Consider the following 19,474-nt stretch of genomic DNA (forward strand, 5'->3'; position numbering starts at 1 on the left):
GAAAACCAAACACATGCACACACTCGCGTCCTAGCGTGAAAGAAAAATGATGGAAGCATTTGAGAAATAGCAAGTGATTGCTACCTCCACACAGTTTATAACGCTGAAAATGATGCAGGAAGGACAGCAAAGTTCTAAAAGCATCGGTTGAAAAGCATCTACATAAGATGACAATTTCTCATAAGTAAAATCTTCAGCTTTAAAAGATTGTCATCCATATTTTTTTGTTTTACTCTTTTTCACATAAAACGCTTTCGATAAATAAACTGTTTTGTAATGAAGGCTGCATTAGAATATGCGTATCTAGCTTTGTTCAATTAAATCGGGACATGTGCCAGTCTCAAATTGATCACTCTTTGCAGGAACACTACGGAAACCTGCAGATGTTCGTTGGGAGAAGTGACTCCTGCAAAAAGTGTAAATCGTTGAGAAAAGGACTCCTCTCGCGAATATATTTCCAATTTCTAAAGAGCCGATTTTCTCGATTTTCGCCATTTTTTATTTTTTTCCGGTTCAGATATTGATCACGTTCGAAAGATGATTTTCAAAATGGACGTGTTACCTGCAAAGTCACCGTGAAACTGTTAATGGCGAAAAGATTCATAGTATTTATTTTCTTAGAATACCAATGTAATTTTTTAGCATTCTTTCAAACAATTTCTTTATAGCTAAAATAACAAATTCATTCCATTCCATCTTATATGTGTTTAATATAGTCTAAAATATTTTCATTTGTATGAAATCAAACTGAAACGTTGCCACTCTGTGGTCAACATAAGATACATATTTCCCCAGATTCTCCTCATTTGTATCTTCCTAGACACAATTCCCCAGACACACACAATTATACAGCCACACATACAATTGATGACGACTTGCCTTCATATGTGTCAAGACTGTACTAAATGTGTTACACTTTTTTGCATATAAGTAATGATATTAAAATATTTTTAGTCTGAATAATGGACAGTTTATTTACAAACCTTTTTTTCTTGGTTTCCTACAACCTATTGAGATATAGTGTGAGACAGATAGCTGTATCTACGGAAGAGTAAGCTTTTCATTTTAGAGGATGAAATAGTTTGACGTAGTTAGGAGTAATTAAAGGAATTAAAATATAGAATCTAACCACATTCACAAGAAGTAAGAAGTAGAAGAAGAAAATGGCAGTTTGTTGAAATTAATTTACTAGGTGAAACACATACTGTAAGTAATTACTAAAATACTGTTTTCTTGTTCCCAGGAAAACTCCTCTGTGATGAGCTGCAGTCTGAATATGATGATGTGGAGAACAATGAGAATGATCCCATCTCAGGTGAGGGCTGTGGAAGCCAGGGGAGCTCACAGTGGGCGTGGGAGGTTCAGCAGGTCTTCAGATAGTTCACAGGGAACCATTCCAAAGTCAACTAGACCCAGGACCAGACCTTAACTGTGGTTCAGCTGCAGGGGGTCTTCAGGGTTTAATCCCAGCACATTGAGAAAGAGGGTTTCTTACAGTGGGTCTGACTCAGTCTCTGGAGTCCCATCTGGAATCCCTGCTGAGAAACAATACATTTCTGAATAAACATCTATTATTCTATTAGTGTTTCCTATTCATATATTCTGTTTTCTATAGAGTTTATAACAGAAGTTTGGAAGAAAGATTTTATCCTAATCTCACTTGCTGTTCTTCTAAATTTAAATGTACCTATTGGGATGTTTTCACAATTAAACAATTACACAAATACAGCAGGGAATACCTGAGCATTTGAAAACCCTGGTAGGCATGTGTAACAGTACTTATACTCATCCGAAATAGGGGATTAAACACAACAAATGTGTCATCATGGATAAAGTCAGAGAGCTCTCTGAAGAGTGCATATGAGGTTATTCACCAATCTCCCCTCAGAAGTGCCAGATGCTAACAGTCTATTATAGGAGGTGTTCCGTAAGTGTAATCCCTGACAAGGGAGGATTTACAAAATATTACATGGATGTAAATAAATATGATTTCTACTGGACTTTATGTACAGTACTATAGAAATTACAATATAACATTTTTAGATGTTTTTAAGCGAGACACATGATCTAAGACATACATCTGTTTTTGATGATTCTGTTTCTGTTTCATGGGGGATATGAAAAAATCTGGAGGGCACATATTCTGTATTTTTTAATTTTCTATTCTTGCCATGACATACTTCTGGGACTTTTTACATTAAGGGCTACTAGGTCTGAAGCAATGTACCCAGATATCAGAAGCTAGTTACTAGTGATTTTTTGGAATAAACTTTTGTATTCCAAAATGTGTACACTCTAAACAAAAGGCGAACATAGCTATAATTTCCTATATATCCTTTCAGTAAATAATTAATAATTATTAAATTCTAGTATTGACTTCTTTCACTAACATTTTCACATAATGGCAAGAATGCCCATTGCAAGTTTCTCAGTGTTGATTGTGCCACATGTATTTTGTCTCTTGACAGATGCTTCACACAATTTATATCTTTTCCACAACCTTGTTTCTTTGAGTAATGAGATCTTGAGGGTCTGTTTCTGTATGAAATACTCTGTTTTCTGTACCCTGTTCACCTCTTCTGCTGACTGTGTGTCTCTGGCAGGTGTCTCTGCCATTTCTCCTGAAGTGCAGAGTCTCCTGGCCACACAGTCCATTGAAGATGGATGTGACTATGATGATGTCGGAGTCTCCTGACCACACTACCCTCTGAAAAAGGATCTTAGTATGATTATGTCAGAGCACTGTGCAGCTTTGTAGAGGATTCGTCCTGAAGTCAGATTAGAGTTTTTAACTGAGCAATACCATTATGATATGCCTTGTGTTTCTGAGTCATCCCTGTTAAAATACTGTTATATTTCCCTTAATGTATGTAGTTCTGTAGGTTATGAGGTGTTTGATTTCAGATTATCCAGTAACTGTACAGCTGAAAACCTGTACAGTACCCACACAGTCACTGTCCTAGTGAGACCTTGTTACTGTGTCTCCTGCTGTGTCTCTCAGGCTGTAAGACTGACCTGCACTTTTATACCTTTACATTGAGAGACACTGCACTACAACAGAAGGTCTATATGTCCTGCAATTCTGAGATAAGAACTGAATTGTGATTGTTGTTTCCCTTTGTCTACTGATTACAGATGTGTGTCATTATCAGAACAAGTAGATACAACATTAATTAATGATCAGTTAATCTGGCCTGATTTCATGTCACTGCCACTTACAGAGTGCTACATATGGAAAATAATCTGCATACATTATAATTGCATCTGTATATTTAGATGCATAAAAGCATCTCACACACAGAACAATGAAGAAAATAACTCTTACCACCATTCAACCCAGGACACAGCAGCGAGGCTCAAATTTTAGACTTTTCAATCTGAACTGATGACCCTTCCTTTCTAATGAGCTTTTCAAAGACTGAATGTAACCTACTGTATATGTTGTTGTTTTTTGTGCTGAATGATTTTTTTTTTAAATCTTAATTACTCGGATAAGACAATAAGACTAGTGTTGATAAGATGATTGTTGAGCAGGCATCTGAACACACAGAATGAAAGTCTCATTCCTGCTCAGTGGCTTTTCTGGTTCTCCTTTTAGTTTAATTTAACTTTTTATATTTGCAGAGGAAATGTTTAATATGTTGTTAATCTGATTTATTTACTACACATTGAATGTACTGTATCACTTTGAATTAACCTTTTAAATAAAGCTTTACTTTTCATTGATCTGGTAAAAGTCATTTTCCTGGTCAGTAATAAAATAGTGAAAATGACAGTAGAATCTTGCACAACAATGTATCAAGCTAAGATTGTTTTCCTCTCTAGCAATTTAGAATTATGTTTTAGAGTAGTACAGCTGTGAGCTTTTGAAAGGACGTACATTGTGTTTCCACATCATACTTCCTGATACAAATAATGTTTCCATGATGATAGAACTTCACAGATCCAGCAGCTTGGTAAATAAGTATAATAATACTGTAGCCAGATGATGAATATCAAGGTATTGAGTGCTCAGTGTGTAACGAACAGTTCTTTCCGGACCCTATGCGGACGACACAATCTGAAGAAGTGGGGGAACACTAGGGAAACGTCATGCAGGAATACGGGGCTGAAGACAGGGGGGCGTGTCCAAGGTGCGCTGGTGCACGGGGGAGGTGTGGCCGAGGCGAACAATCCAAAAGAGTAGTCCTTAGGGAATATCCAAAACACAAGGGTAAGTCCAAAACCAGGAGATCCATCAGAACAAAGAATTAAAAACCACGAAGGCCGGGTCAGAACTGGCGGACGGGGAACAGGAACGGGAACAGAGGTTAAAACCTTAATGGGACCAGGCGCTTCCAGGTCCCGGACTCGCACGATATGGAAATCAGATGCAGAGCCCGGATGAGCGTCAGCGCCTGGCTTTTAAGGTGGGCTGGGAATGGGAAACAGGTGCAGAGAATAAAGTCTTGAGTGAAAGGGCTGGAGCACCCTTAAGGAGGGGGGACTATAATCGTGACACAGTGCTTCGGGTTTAACTTCCCTGGCTGAGGAAAGCATAGTGCTGGTAAGAGATCAGTGTCTTCACATCCCCTCCCCAGGGAGAAAATCCTGCAGCAGTGGTGTTGCAGTGGAGGGAGGGGATAGAAAAGAGGTGCCCAGCACCCTCTGTAGCCAGAGAGCTGTTATTAGCAGGGAAGCAGAAGTACGAGGTTAGAATTTGACCTCCACCTAAACTTATCTGAATAACATTATATACAGATGCAGCCACTCAGAACACACAGTATTTCTTCCAGTAAAAGTTGTGCGGTGCCTTATGCAATTCACTGGCCAAAGACGATCAATAGGTTGCACTTAAATGTTAGTGAAACATTTACTTCATTTATTCTGTTTCTCTACTGTGCATGTTTGAATCTACTTAATATTGAATATTAATATGGAATTTTACAACTAAGGCTAAATTTTGGTAGCTGAAAATAAAAACAGAAGTACTATTTAGCACAATTTTGTTTTGATTTGAACCAATGTTTGCATCTCAATAATCCATTCATCCTTGAAAGAAGCAAAGACAGATGTGTTTTGAATCTCACAATGATCCTGTTCTCCATCCAAAAGAAAGGTTTAATGTGATCCCACTAGAAAAAAAGTCAATTTCCATCTGAAATGATGTCCCTTCAAACAATTTGTAATATCTCTAGAAGTTTATACAGTAGAAGCCTGGTTAATTGCTTAAATTTAAACTAATCAGGACTATGGGAATGAGATTTGATTTTGAACTGGGATTTAAATAAATAGGAACACTGCACTCCATTGTGCTTTTTGTATGACAAAAGGTGGGATTCCTGTGTTTTTGATAACTCAGTTGTTAGAGCGGAGGAATATAGTGGGAACAGTGAGGAATCCTTCGGTCTCTGGTTTGAATCTGGCTGGAAGAAAGGTGTTTTTTATTTTCTTTAATCAAAAAGTGAAAATTTGTCATTCACTTAGACGTCCAACGAAAGCTGAGTGAAAGGTGAAGAGCCTCCTGTTCTGAATTCTCCTCACGTTTTCTGGGCTTGTAGACTCCTCACTCTTCCTAAAAGTGCTGCAGATAAAGGTAGTTGTCGGGAGTTCAGTTCAGTGGTAGAGCACATGCCACTCATGTATGAGGCTGTTTCCATTCAGCGGGGTCATCATCCTAGATTTCTTCCTAAACGCGATATCTTTCCTTACTCGTGTGGCTTCCCTCGTGTGTGAATTTCAGCGCGACACATACACATTTATCTGTTTTATAGAGATTCTATTTTAAATCAGTTAAAACGAAAGAAGCACTAATTAAATACATGTAGAAAACACATCTATCTAATTGACAAAAAGGGGCGATGTATTAGTAGTAGTGGAGCTGAGCTCTCAGTAGTGCAGTTGATGTTGTTAAATCACTTATTATGTTTTTAAACCACTATACTAAGCACTGGCATGGTGGTGTGTGCAATCCTACCCAACCTTTCTATCGACTGTATGAGTCTCCTGTTCCATCTCCAAATCTTTCCACACATTTTGCCTGTTTCACCACCGTTATCATTAGACTATAGCCACTAATACGAGAATACTGTTCTGAAAGACTGTCTTAAATAATAATGTTGAAAAGGGTAATGATAACAGTTTCTTCATTAAGGTAACCATACATTTGCCTGTATAGTACAACTTATTATCTGTATCTGCAAATCCCCAATATTATCTCATGAGAAACAGAAGTATAGAGTCAAATCAAATTACATAATACAACAAATCTATTCAATTAACACCCAGATGTAACAGAACTAATTTAAGACTTACACCCCTTTAAATATGTATTTCCTTAATTTCAGTTCTCTCCACCGGGATACCTGGAAATTCACAAAAGCATAATACAGCTACTAAAGTACTAATGTTAAAGATAACATTAAACTTTATTATTTAGATATCACACTTTTATTAATAAAATATGTATTGATAAAATTCCTTGTGAATAATTGTAGTGTCTGGAAAGCAATTTTAGTTAAATATAAAAATAATTTTCAAACAAGTGGTGCATCAGTTCATTACTTAATGACGATATTATTTCCACTACATTCAGGACAGTTCTAATGTAATCTATTGTTCCGCTTAGTCTGCTACTTCAGTAACATCTAATGGGCAGCTGCTGTTATTTTAGGTTTGTTGCAATTGAGAACAGGTTCAGTACAGAGCTGCTGACAAATTTCAGAGGCCAAGTTTGTTGCAACTGACCCGTTGTAGCTACCAATCAGCAACAAGGAGAAACAAACATCAGTTTTGCCTTTTTTTTAAAAAAAAGGGAAACAGAGTAGTAGTTATTGAGGTCATTTCAGGTACAATGTAAGAACTAAAGTTAACTAGTCCCAGAGTAATGCGTGGGGTCCTATTAACAGAAAAAAAATAGTTGTAACCCAAAAACACAACAAACACAAAATGAGAAGTCTTCCGGGAACCTAGGTAAATCCCTGTAGTTGTCTAACAACTATAAAAAAACAACCAAACGCAACAACTTCAAAAGAAAAAGAACATTTAAAAACAAATCTGGGGAACAACAAAAACAGAATCTAATGCAAGAGCTTTATTAAGTCTTCAGTGCTCCACTCACCTCAGTAGACCTCTCTCATATATTTGTGTGCAGGTCAACTGGAGGTACACATTCCATGCTGAAAAGAGAAGGAAACACAATGTTTCAGCTGTGGAGCCTTCTTTGATTGTGACTCGAAATAAACCTTTACTTGTTCGTTTGATGTTAATTTATCTCCATCAAATACCTAAGAGTATCTAAACTCGACAGTTGCTTTCAGTAGCTGAAGATACTGCGCCAGGTGAGGCTTGAACTCACAACCTCAACATGACTCCGCTGTGCACTGCTGTATAAGTACCACGCGCTGACCGATTGCGCCACTGGAGCTGTGCAAGTTGTGCTCCTCATACAGACTGACGCTGCAGAAACAAAGGGTGAAAACGGTTTCGGTTGTGGATCCATCTCCTCATGGGGAAAAGCAACAGTAAAATAGCAAGGAAAATACAAGAAAAGAAACTGAAAGAATTGTGCTAACAGCAAAGAGGGACGGAGGGAGGTGGTCGGACAAGTAAATCAACCCGGCGGATTATTTGTAGGGACATTTTTGAGTCAATCAGCACACGGATCTCTTCATGTGCCTTAAGCTGTGCAGTTTGTATTTTCGATGTCGATCGGTTTCTTCAGAAGTCCAGTAAATTGACAATAATGGAGAACTAGCTGTTGAACCCCGTCGTGAAGACCCTCTATAAGGTGATTGCATGTTTCATTTTCAAGTCGCCTCCTTTACACGCAATTGCAGCCCCGAAACTGAGAGAAAGCATGAGAAATGGCTTCAATTTCAATGTGAATCGCAGTACAGGCTCGATGGCTTCACATCTTCCATCGATCACATAAAATTGCAGTAAAGCGCTCTAAATACGACTCTAAAGTACTGGGAAAGATGATTATTTTGAGCGTGCCTCCCAGGGTCTGCTACGAGGCTGAAGTTGGCTTCTTATTCGCCAGCTTCTTCTTCGCGTTTTTCGTTCCACCTTAAATGCTGCTGCTGTGATGTTATGTCGCCTTTCGCCTGTAGATGGATCTCTTCGATCAGTACTAATCCGGCTGGAATACTGTAGACATCCTCAGTGAAAGGGAATATCCAAATAAATAGCGACTGTCCAAATTATATTTTTGTATGGAATATATTTCAGAAAATCGCAAACCAATTTTGAAAACTCACCATAACACGGACTTACACTGGGAAAAGGTGATTGCACTTTCTGCTTATTGCTACGGCCTTCCCCCCCAATTATGAAAATGTCTCACAGTTCTGACACCGACGTGTGAAAGACAATGTAACAGACTATCAAAATCCTGAAGTACAAAAAATTTTAATGCACCAGTTTTTTAAATATGACCCTCTGATCTTGGCATGTCAGAATACATTGGGAAAAAGTATGGCACGAATTGCACGAATTGCAATAGCACACATTGTTGAGAATATCACTGATCTTGCCGATATTTGCAGGGGTTACGAATATTTTGTACATGTTGAACTACAACACGTAAAATTTGAGCTCCTTAGTCAATATCACCGGGAATGTCCAATAATGACGAACATCAGTAGCTCCAAGGAAACTTAGACTCGCACATGGAGTTTTATCTTTGAATGGAGGGTGGGAGAATTCATTTATACTCTCGTTGCTCATTAGCTAAATTATTTTAAAAATATGACACAGATTTGTTCAAGAAACTTGTAATCGCCTTAAAGAGAGTCTTCTTGAAGATGTGCACCAGCTAGCTCTCCACTGTCAATTGACAGGACTTTAGAAGAAACTGTTCTCATACAACCAACATACAAATTACACATCTTAAGTCACATGAAGAGAAATCCTTGTACTAAATAACATAAAACTGTTGCTGCAAATTATCACCAAGCTGTTTTATGTGTCTGACCACCTCTCTCCTACTTTGCAGAGAGCACAATTCTTTCTGTTTCTTCATCGCTATTTTACTGTCTCTTTCCCCCACGTGGAGATGGATCCACAGCAGAAACTTTTGGTCCGTTCCTGTTACTCTGTCCGATTGAAAGAGCTGTATTAAAGGCACTCCCATCTCTGCAGGAAAGTTATTGCTGCTCTCAACACAATATACTGCAGCCAAATGTGATAGCGATACTGTCACTGCCTGTGGGCCACGTATTCCTGCTGTCAGCCTATTATGTCATGTCCATCCACACCCAGAAACATTACTGCTGTAGCACAAGAGTTATACAGGCGCAGTCAATAGAGCATGAATCTCTTAATCTCAGAACTGTGGGTTCAGCCCCCACATTGGGTCCCTCTGTGTCAATTTGATCCCCCCAATCCTCCTAGCAGGACCTGATGGCGTAACAGTGATACCCAGTGCCTTATATGACCTTTGCGTAATTCAGCTTTCTTTCCACTTGATTCAGATTTTGATCTGAAATCATCGGCCAAACAAGAGTTTGTCTAAACAGAGGGAGATCTGCTCACAAGCAAGTATTAAACACTTCAGCATTTACTGTTCGAATACCACACTTTGTCAAAACACTGCCGCTTCTTAAGCTAATAAGTAATGGTTTTTGAGCACGCATTGTATTGTTAATGCTTATATTAAAAAAGCATACATTCACATAATGGAATTTGGACTGAACAAAGTAGTCCAGCCCCTTTACAACATTACATACCCACTGATTAAAGCTTAAAACTACAGCAGCAGGAGTAACAATAATGGCAACAACATGTTTGGAGTTCGGCATTTCATTTATTCTTCGGATATATCGTATCGGAATGAACTGCCCGAGATAAAAGAGCAATTGCGGCTTCAGATCGTTTTTACAGAGCATTACGTTGTTCTGTTCATACTGACTATACGCTTTAAATTTGTCATTTACTGCAAGCGTTGCTTTTCCAGGCTTTTCGGAAATTCCTCGCATTTGAGCCAGCACTAAAATATTTCATTCCCGTCGCTGAATACATCGTGGAAACGGTATTTGCAACGGAATGCTGTCACACATGAAACCTTTTTGTTATTCGGTTCTGAAGTTTGAAAATGTAAATAAAACGGGGGTCACTTCATAGGCTTGAAAGAAGTCCAAGCAGCATAAAAACCCGCGAATTCTCACAAAGGCTGCACCTTTCTTCTGCTGCTTTTATAAATCAGCCTTAAACATTTGAATGCATACCTTACTGCTGCTAATCACATTCACGTGTTTACGAAGCTTTTTTCTGTCAGTTATGTTTTTGCTAAGTAGTTTCTCCGTTTTCCTCGTACTGTGATTGTCAGCGAGCACAACAAGACTGAAACAGTGTAAAGGCAGGTAAAAAAGACAGGGTAAAACGCCTGACTGTCGGGAGTGGGATTTGAACCCGTGCCTCTATTTGGAGAGCGAAACACAAAGCTTAAAAGACACGAATCTGTGAATTTGCTGTTTTAAAACGCTCGACTATCCTGAAGAAATGGGTGCTGATTGCACCAGTTGCATCCGATTTTCCGTAACTTTAGGACGATTGATACGACTGGACGAACAAAATTTGTGGCGTTTAGCATGACATGGAAAACGGTACCGGAGCATTCGGGTCCGGACTACCAGACTCAGAAACAGTTTTTACCCCCGCACTATCAAACTATTAAACTCCCAGCCTCTCTCACTCTCACCTATGATCTGAACCTCACAGTGCCTTCTTTCTTACCAAAAACCCAAACACACATTGAAAATCTACCTCTACCATACATGTCAAAAGCTCACTCCCCATAATTTCTATCCCTTTATTTCATTCTTTTGATGCATGTTTTTGCACATAACCTGTTACCTTTTTGTTGTTTTGCACACTGCCTGTTGTTGTTTTTTGCACATCGGCTGTTGTCTCTGTCTTTCTTTTGTAATACAATTGTATTGTTGTTGTGTTGTTGTGTTTTTTTCTTTGTACTACTTATGTCCGAGAGCTAGCTAAATAGCATTTCGTTATACCATATACCTGTGTATAAGTATAATGACAATAAACTTGAACTTGAACTTGACATAGTCTTGCAGGCAGTATATTATTTTATCGTTTACTCGTTTAAAAAAACACGGTCTTCTCGTTCCTAAGTCAGATTTTTAGTGCTTTCGAACGTTACTTCCAACCTGGACTGACAGCTCACCCGATCTGTTTGTGATCAGACCATGGAGTGGGGGGCTGTACCAAGCGCACGTTCCTTCCCAATGCTGAGGTGATCATTCGGAAGATGGGTGTGAAGAGAAACAAGCTTTGTCGACTAAAAAACAAGGCAGGATATGCAAGAATACTAATCACTGGCGACAGTTATGCTCTCTTACTATTGAGACTCCTACATTGCGAGTTTTTGAAGACTTTGAAACTAAAGGAAAGCAGTGACAAGTGAAACAGGCACAGGTGGGGATTGAGCCCACGATCTTCGGTTTACGAGACCGACGCCTTACCACTTGGCCACCGCGCCTTCAAACAAACAGGGGAATAATGTTGTTCAAATTATTTTTTTTCTGAATCTGGTTTACATCGCCTGGAGGCAGCAACAACAATAAAAGGGATACTTAACAAGGAGATACGCAGTAGCAGTGCGACTCCAACAGATGCTCCTGAAGAGACTGGAGGTTTAAGCCAGCTCCTTAGAGCGCTCGGCCGCGTTACTCTCAACAGCGGCTCTTCAGCTCTTGTTGTTTGACCTAGTGGTTTTATAACGCGTGGAAACGACCGCAACTTCGTTTTCTGAGATGCTTTCTCTCACGTGGTGAAATCTCGACCTCTTTGGCATCTCTGGCTATAGTTCTTCAGTAGAGCAGGCTTTCACACCTCTGCTTATAGTGCCCTTGAAGTCATTTTATTTTTACAGGAAGACGCATTCCCTAACGATCTCTCCTGTTTTAGAAATGCTTCATAAGTCGTGTTTGATTCAACGGACAAACAGTATACTAATTGTACAATGCAGATCTATGCGGCATTCGTACTGGATTTGACTGGGATTCTGAAATACTTCTTGCAAAGGTATTCAGACTTTCTAGAACCTATATTACAACCACAGACCTGAAACTCCCTAGCTTCCAATCTCTGATGTTGCTGTCCTTAAACTCGGACGTGATGTTCTGCAGACGTGTGCATAATGTCCTGTTTTCTTACAGTGTAGACATTTTGCTGTTCACGCTCCGCATTCATCTGCTTTGTGCGTTGTTAGTCCGCACCTGTAACATGTAATGTCAGCCGTCCCCTGTTCTTCTATATCTCTAGCATGACTGCGTCCTGCTGCTCGGCTTTTGTTTGTAAAGTTTGAGCGAGCGCCCCGTTCAGTGTCACTTTGTCACTGTGGTCAGAAAGCATTCTTGATTCTGCTTGAGCTGCTTCATGAATTCTAGCGACTTTAAGAGCTCTTTCTAAAGTCAGCCCTTCCTCCTGCAGCTCCGAGGTTCAGTAGAAGCGGTGGAAAAAGCTGGGCATAAGCAAAGCTTCTCGGCGCGGTTGCCATATCTTCCATGGCGCAAGCTAAACGAAAAGTCCGAAAATTCAGAAGCTCGTTTCTACCAGCAAGAGAACTAAAATCTGCAGTGTTCTGCTCGCTTTGAGTCCGTCAAGCACTCATCTCTCGTCGCCATAAATGTTGTGTATCTTAATAAAGAGACGTTTTTATATTATTTTAACTATTTTATTAACTACACAGATCACGCCCTTACACCTTATATTCCCGCCTTCTACTCTCTCGTTCTGTTGTCTCACGATGTCTACTCACAATACTACATTTAGCATGACTTCTTGTTGCAGTTGAGCTCAAAGCTGGAGATGATCTCCATATTCTACCGCAGTAACTAGTCCGAAACGTAGTATACAGTACACACTTTTTAAGTAAAGTCAGGTTGTTAAAAAAATAAACCAGCGCCCTGTCACAGAAACGTACCCCAGTCTCCCGCACAACAAGCGGGGGTACTCAGCACTATACTAACGAGGAGCGCTTGTCTGCAGCTGAGCGTCAGCTCTGTTTACTGTCAGCAGTCATTTCCTCATTTCCAAAGACTTTTTCACCTGCTCTCAGCTTTTAAAGACGATCATAAACGCTCAAGAAGTAATTCATGTCAGTTTGAAGTCTGTTTCTGTTGTCTCAGCTCTTGATAAAGAAAAGCCGTGCGTGGGAGACTCCCTCTCTGAAGAAGTTTGCCGTCACCCTGCGAGGGAGAAGAGCCATCAATCACCGAGGCAACCACTGAGACAGTTAACATTGAACACGTGAAATGCGAGATGTTGTGATTTTTTTCCCGCTTAAGGCTTCTATCGTTTCTACTCTAACGAGAAAGACCTCTTTATTAGAAGTGAGATTTTAACAAACGTCTCCAGGGGTAACTGCGATCTGAACGCAATGCCTTAGACCACCAGCCATCTTGCCTGTGGTACTTATAATGAAGTATATATTTTATTTCTACTCGTTGATAAGAAAAGTGAAATCATGTAATTAGGGATATGTCCTTTTTTCATGGGGAAAACTAGCCCGAGCAAATGTAAAGTTTAGAGCAGCGCTTAATAAAAATGATCAGAACCCGAAAGCCTTCTTATGCGGATCAGTATATTCCGATACCACTGGTTCTGCAGAAGAAATAAGAAAAGCCGAACTCAAAGCAGAAATGTGTTGCCATTACGGGTACTCTGTCTGCAGCTGCTTTAATATCTACTCACACCGTGTTGCCATTAAGGCTACCTAGTTAAAAACAAAACTTATCGTCACCTTTTTGAACGTGATTATTAGACACCCGTTAAATCTCAACCGAGGTTTCTTGAGAGATCGTTCAGCGAGCGAGTAATAAAAAACTACTTCGCTTCCAACCTCTGCTGTCGCTGTGAACTCGGACGTGATGTTCTGCAGATGTGCAGTGTGCCTTTCCTCTTGTCGTATTCAAGAGTACTCACTGTGTGAGCTCCTCACTGCGTGTCCTGTACTCTACTGTGATTTCAATTAGATTATCTATGTGGAGTGTAGTAACATGATCTACTTGAACATTTTCGGTTTGTGAAATGAAACACTAAAGAAAATACAAGCAATGGACATTTAAAATAACCACAGTAAAGCTAGAAGAGTGAAAGATAAAAGACTATTTAGAATGACATTCACAATAGACTTAAGAACAGTACAACCGCCCGAACAGGGAGTTGAACCCTGGGCCCTCAGATTAAAAGTCTGATGCTCTACCGACTGAGCTATACGGGCTCTGAAAGAAAGTCGACACTGTCGGGATCCTCGCAAGTTACGTGTCTCTTGTGCCGAAGAGCAGTCATACCTGACCCGTCTGGAATGACCACTGACAGACTTTATCCAGAAGCGACGGCACCACTCCCAGTAGAATGAGTGAGAAATACAGCATGACATGGGGAGGTAAGGGGCTCCCGCAATTAATCTTTCCTCACATTACTGATTTTTTCAATAGCATTTTGACCTTTTTTCACATTCAGATTTTTTTTCACATTTAATACAATCTTTTAATCAACAACATTAAAAAGAAAACAAATGGAACATTTTTTGGAACAATAATTAAAAAAAAACTTTCAATGCCTTGGTTGTATATGTGTGCACACCCTTTATAAAGGGAGTTGCAACAGTGCTGAAATTTAAAGAGCATTTCTGTAGAGAAAACAGCATTTTTTCTGCCTTGATGTTAAGCTTAGGGAGCCTGTCTTTTAGAAATTCTATTTCTTAACACCTTGCACAGCCTCCTGACAGACTAACAAATATTTTTTGGAGAAATTGGCTCACACACCGGAAGACACTAACGTTTATTTACGTTAGAGTATGTGAATAACAGTTTAACCGAAAAAGTTTGTAATTGTGATTTTGTTAAAATTCAATAAATCGTCTATCAACAGTAAGAAATTATTAAGAAATTGTTTTATTTCATAAACTATAAGACAATTAAGAGAGTTTATAGGTCATATCCGTCGCTTATGTTCTTTTAACTCTAGCGTTCAGGATCCAAACCCAGGTGCGGACGGTTGTGTTTCTTGAATCTCTTGTAATCATCAAAAGTCGATGTGTAGTCCTTCAGTACTTTCTCGAGTTGTGCCATGGATATTTTATTCGATCAATACTTGTCATGCTCTTTTGCATTTACCTAAACAAACGGAAAAAGTTCAAAGTGTGTTTATGGCTGTGCTTCACATCTAGACGAGAGCATTTGTAACAGTACAGGACACGCAGTGAGGAGTTCGTGAAGCTTTCAGTTTAGTGCGGAGTTCAGAAGGAGGATTCGCTCGCTGAATGATCTCTCAAGAAATCCCGGGTGAGATTCAACAGGTGTTTTCTGCAACAGTCACGACAAGTGTGAAGCAATCTCTGGATTTCCTGAATTTGAACTAAATTACTAGTTCAAATAATTTAGGATTTAACAGAACTAAATGAGGTACATTTAAAACAGCAGCGCAACTCTGCGGCACGTCGAGTTTAATTGTGTAAACCTGGCTCTCTCTGAACACGAGCAAAGAGTTCTCACTCAACAGAAGATTGCAATGTGAGTACTGTAATATAAAGCACCTGGAGATGCCAGGGATTGAACCCGGGACCTCATACATGCGAAGCATGCGCTCTACCACTGAGCTACATCCCCGATGGAAAAGGTAGTGGAACAGACTTAGAGATGTGCAGATGCTCACTGATCACAATCCACCATTCATGAAGAATGCCTGCAGTTTCCTACTTTCGCGTTTCCTCTACTACAGAGTAAATTAATGGGAATGAAGAAATAAGGAAGGAAAAATAATCGCATTGAAGCTTCAAGAGACTGGGAAAAAATTAATATATTATTTTTGTATCCAGTCACACGTGCGACGGTGGTTAATTCCCAGACGGGGGAGTGCTTTTTTTCTACCTCCTTACTCGACTGTCTTTCAATTCTGTTTTATTTGAAAGCTTTTTACATCTTTTATGTGCTCTTGATTAAACTATGCATAGAAAAACAGCACTACTGATGATTTTCATGGACCGATGCACACTTGTTCTGTACAACTCGAGTGATAAAGCCCTGTCTGCAAATGTTGTAACGCCCCAACCACAGGAATGGTAACAGGAAGGATCGTGTTCTTATTTGATAAGTCCTTTTGAGATGTCTTGTCAATGCACACAGGCGTTAGAGCTGAATAATTTACTTTTAGTGGTGTTTTTAAACAAAGATGGAACATGTTATTTCTATACCAGGAAGAAAGGAGCAGACTTTTACTTTAAGAGGCAAAAACGACACCTTATCAAAGCTAATATTAATTAAAATGACATCACAACAAAAGAGTGGAGCCTTGAGTGAATTAAAATTAGTTTTCATTGGACGTCTGTGTCTCCTTAACTTTGTAGGTGAGAGAGAGGATTGTGATTATTTGCAGGTGCTTCTCGGAAGTGCGTTGGTGCTACAGGTGCCTTCCAAATAATTAAATCGGGTTTGAATCCCAGCCAGTACAAACCCAAATCTTTTCAAGATAATCTGTGGTCCGTTAACACATCTTTTGAAACACTACAACAGGTAACACCCCGTGTGAAACATCATGAGCATCTGTTAAACCTCTCTACCTGCCCGTTCCTCAAAGAGACATGACGAGGGTCTGAAGGGACATTTTGAGCCGTAGAAACATTTTATCATTCCGTACTTTCCTGTGCAGTCAGGTCAGTTCCACTTCAACTGCGCCCGACAATGGAGGTCGTTTTGAAAACAACGAGAGTAAAGAGACACCGCACGTCTGCAGAACATCACGTCCGAGTTTAAGGACAGCAACATCAGAGATTGGAAGCTAGGGAGTTTCAGGTCTGTGGTTGTATTATAGGTTCTAGAAAGTCTGAATACCTTTGCAAGAAGTATTTCAGAATCCCAGTCAAATCCAGTACGAATGCCGCATAGATCTGCATTGTACAATTAGTATACTGTTTGTCCGTTGAATCAAACACGCCTTATAAAGCATTTCTAAAACAGGAGAGGTCGTTAGGGAATGCGTCTTCCTGTAAAAATAAAATGACTTCAAGGGCACTATAAGCAGAGGTGTGAAAGCCTGCTCTACAGAAGAACTAAAGCCAGAGATGCCAAAGAGGTCGAGATTTCACCACGTGAGAGAAAGCATCTCAGAAAACGAAGTTGCGGTCGTTTCCACGCGTTATAAAACCACTAGGTCAAACAACAAGAGCTAAAGAGCCGCTGTTGAGAGTAACGCGGCCGAGCGTTCTAAGGAGCTGACTTAAACCTCCAGTCTCTTCAGGAGCATCTGTTGGAGTCGCACTGCTACAGCGTATCTCCTTGTTAAGTATCCCTTTTATTGTTGTTGCTGCCTCCAGGCGATGTACACCACATTCAGAAAAAAATAATTTGAACAACATTATTCCCCCCTTTACTCAAAGGGACGGTGGCCAAGTGGTAACGCGTCTGTCTCGTAAACCGAAGATCGTGGGTTCAAACCCCGCCTGTGCCTGTTTCTTTTGTCACTGCTTTCCTTTAGTTTCAAAGTCTTCAAAAAAATCGCAATGTAGGAGTCTCAATAGTAAGAGAGCATAACTGTCGCCAGTGATTAGTATTCTTGCATATCCTGCCTTGTTTTTTAGTCGACAAAGCTTGTCTCTCTTCACACCCATCTTCCGAATGATCGCCTCAGCATTGGGAAGGAACGTGCGCTTGGTACAGCCCCCCACTCCATGGTCTGATCACAAACAGATCGGGTGAGCTGTCAGTCCAGGTTGGAAGTAACGTTCGAAAGCACTAAAAATCTGAGTTAGGAACGAGAAGACCGTGTTTTTTTAAACGAGTAAACGATAAAATAATATACTGCCTGCAAGACTATGTCAAGTTCAAGTTCAAGTTTATTGTCATTATACTCATACGCAGGTATATGGTATAACGAAATGCTATTTAGCTAGCTCTCGGACATAAGTAGTACAAAGAAAAAAACACAACAACAATACAATTGTATAACAAAAGAAAGACAGAGACAACAGCCGATGTGCAAAAAACAACAACAGGCAGTGTGCAAAACAACAAAAAGGTAACAGGTTATGTGCAAAAACATGCATCAAAAGAATGAAATAAAGGGATAGAAATTATGGGGAGTGAACTTTTGACATGTATGGTAGAGGTAGATTTTCAATGTGTGTTTGGGTTTTTGGTAAGAAAAAAGGCACTGTGAGATTCAGATCATAGGTGAGAGGTGAGGTCACAGTGAGAGAGGCTGGGAGTTTAATAGTTTGATAGTGCGGGGGTAAAAACTGTTTCTGAGTCTGGTAGTCCGGACCCGAATGCTACGGTACCGTTTTCCATGTCATGCTAAACGCCACAAATTGTGTTCAACCAGTCGTATCAATCGTCCTAAAGTTACGGAAAATCGGATGCAACTACTGCAATCAGCACACATTTCTTCAGGATAATCGAGCGGTTTAAAACAGCAAATTCACATATTCGTGTCTTTTAAGCTTTGTGTTTCGCTCTCCAAATAGAGGCACGGGTTCAAATCGCACTTCCGACAGTCAGGCGTTTTACCCTGTCTTTTTTACCTGCCTTTACACTGTTTCAGTCTTGTTGTGCTCGCTGACAATCACAGTACGAGGAAAACGGAGAAACTAGCAAAAACATAACGGACAGAAAAAAGCTTCGTAAACACGTGAATGTGATTAGCAGCAGTAAGGTATGCATTCAAATGTTTAAGGCTGATTTATAAAAGCAGCAGAAGAAAGGTGCAGCCTTTGTGAGAATTCGCGGGTTTTTATGCTGCTTGGACTTCTTTCAAGCCTATGAAGTGACCCCCGTTTTATTTTCATTTTCAAACTTCAGAACCGAATAACAAAAAGGTTTCATGTGTGACAGCATTCCGTTGCAAATACCGTTTCCACGATGTATTCAGCGACGGGAATGAAATATTTTAGTGCTGGCTCAAATGCGAGGAATTTCCGAAAAGCCTGGAAAAGCAACGCTTGCAGTAAATGACAAATTTAAAGCGTATAGTCAGTATGAACAGAACAACGTAATGCTCTGTAAAAACGATCTGAAGCCGCAATTACTCTTTTATCTCGGGCAGTTCATTCCGATACGATGTTTCCGCAGAATAAATGAAATGCCGAACTCCAAACATGTTGTTGCCATTATTGTTACTCCTGCTGCTGTAGTTTTAAGCTTTAATCAGTGGGTATGTAATGTTGTAAAGGGGCTGGACTACTTTGTTCAGTCCAAATTCCATTATGTGAATTTATGCTTTTTTAATATAAGCATTAACAATACAATGCGTGCTCAAAAACCATTACTTATTAGCTTAAGAAGCGGCAGTGTTTTGACAAAGTGTGGTATTCGAACAGTAAATGCTGAAGTGTTTAATACTTGCTTGTGAGCAGATCTCCCTCTGTTTAGACAAACTCTTGTTTGGCCGATGATTTCAGATCAAAATCTGAATCAAGTGGAAAGAAAGTTGAATTACGCAAAGGTCATATAAGGCACTGGGTATCACTGTT

The 19,474-nt window shown here is 39.8% G+C and overlaps 3 non-coding genes across 3 annotated transcripts; all 3 read right to left on the reverse strand.

The window, feature by feature from the left end:
- Positions 1 to 11,410: 11,410 nt before the first annotated feature.
- trnat-cgu (transfer RNA threonine (anticodon CGU)) lies at positions 11,411 to 11,482 on the reverse strand. Its single transcript has one exon. It is a non-coding gene; the product is annotated as a tRNA-Thr (tRNA).
- Positions 11,483 to 14,154: 2,672 nt separating this feature from the next.
- Positions 14,155 to 14,227, reverse strand: trnak-uuu (transfer RNA lysine (anticodon UUU)). The gene has a single exon. It is a non-coding gene; the product is annotated as a tRNA-Lys (tRNA).
- A 1,318-nt stretch (positions 14,228 to 15,545) lies between these two features.
- trnaa-cgc (transfer RNA alanine (anticodon CGC)) lies at positions 15,546 to 15,617 on the reverse strand. Its single transcript has one exon. It is a non-coding gene; the product is annotated as a tRNA-Ala (tRNA).
- Positions 15,618 to 19,474: the final 3,857 nt, after the last annotated feature.

The sequence above is a fragment of the Atractosteus spatula genome, assembly GCF_055471065.1.
Source record: "Atractosteus spatula isolate fAtrSpa1 chromosome 10 unlocalized genomic scaffold, fAtrSpa1.hap1 SUPER_10_unloc_3, whole genome shotgun sequence".
Taxonomy (NCBI): domain Eukaryota; kingdom Metazoa; phylum Chordata; class Actinopteri; order Semionotiformes; family Lepisosteidae; genus Atractosteus; species Atractosteus spatula.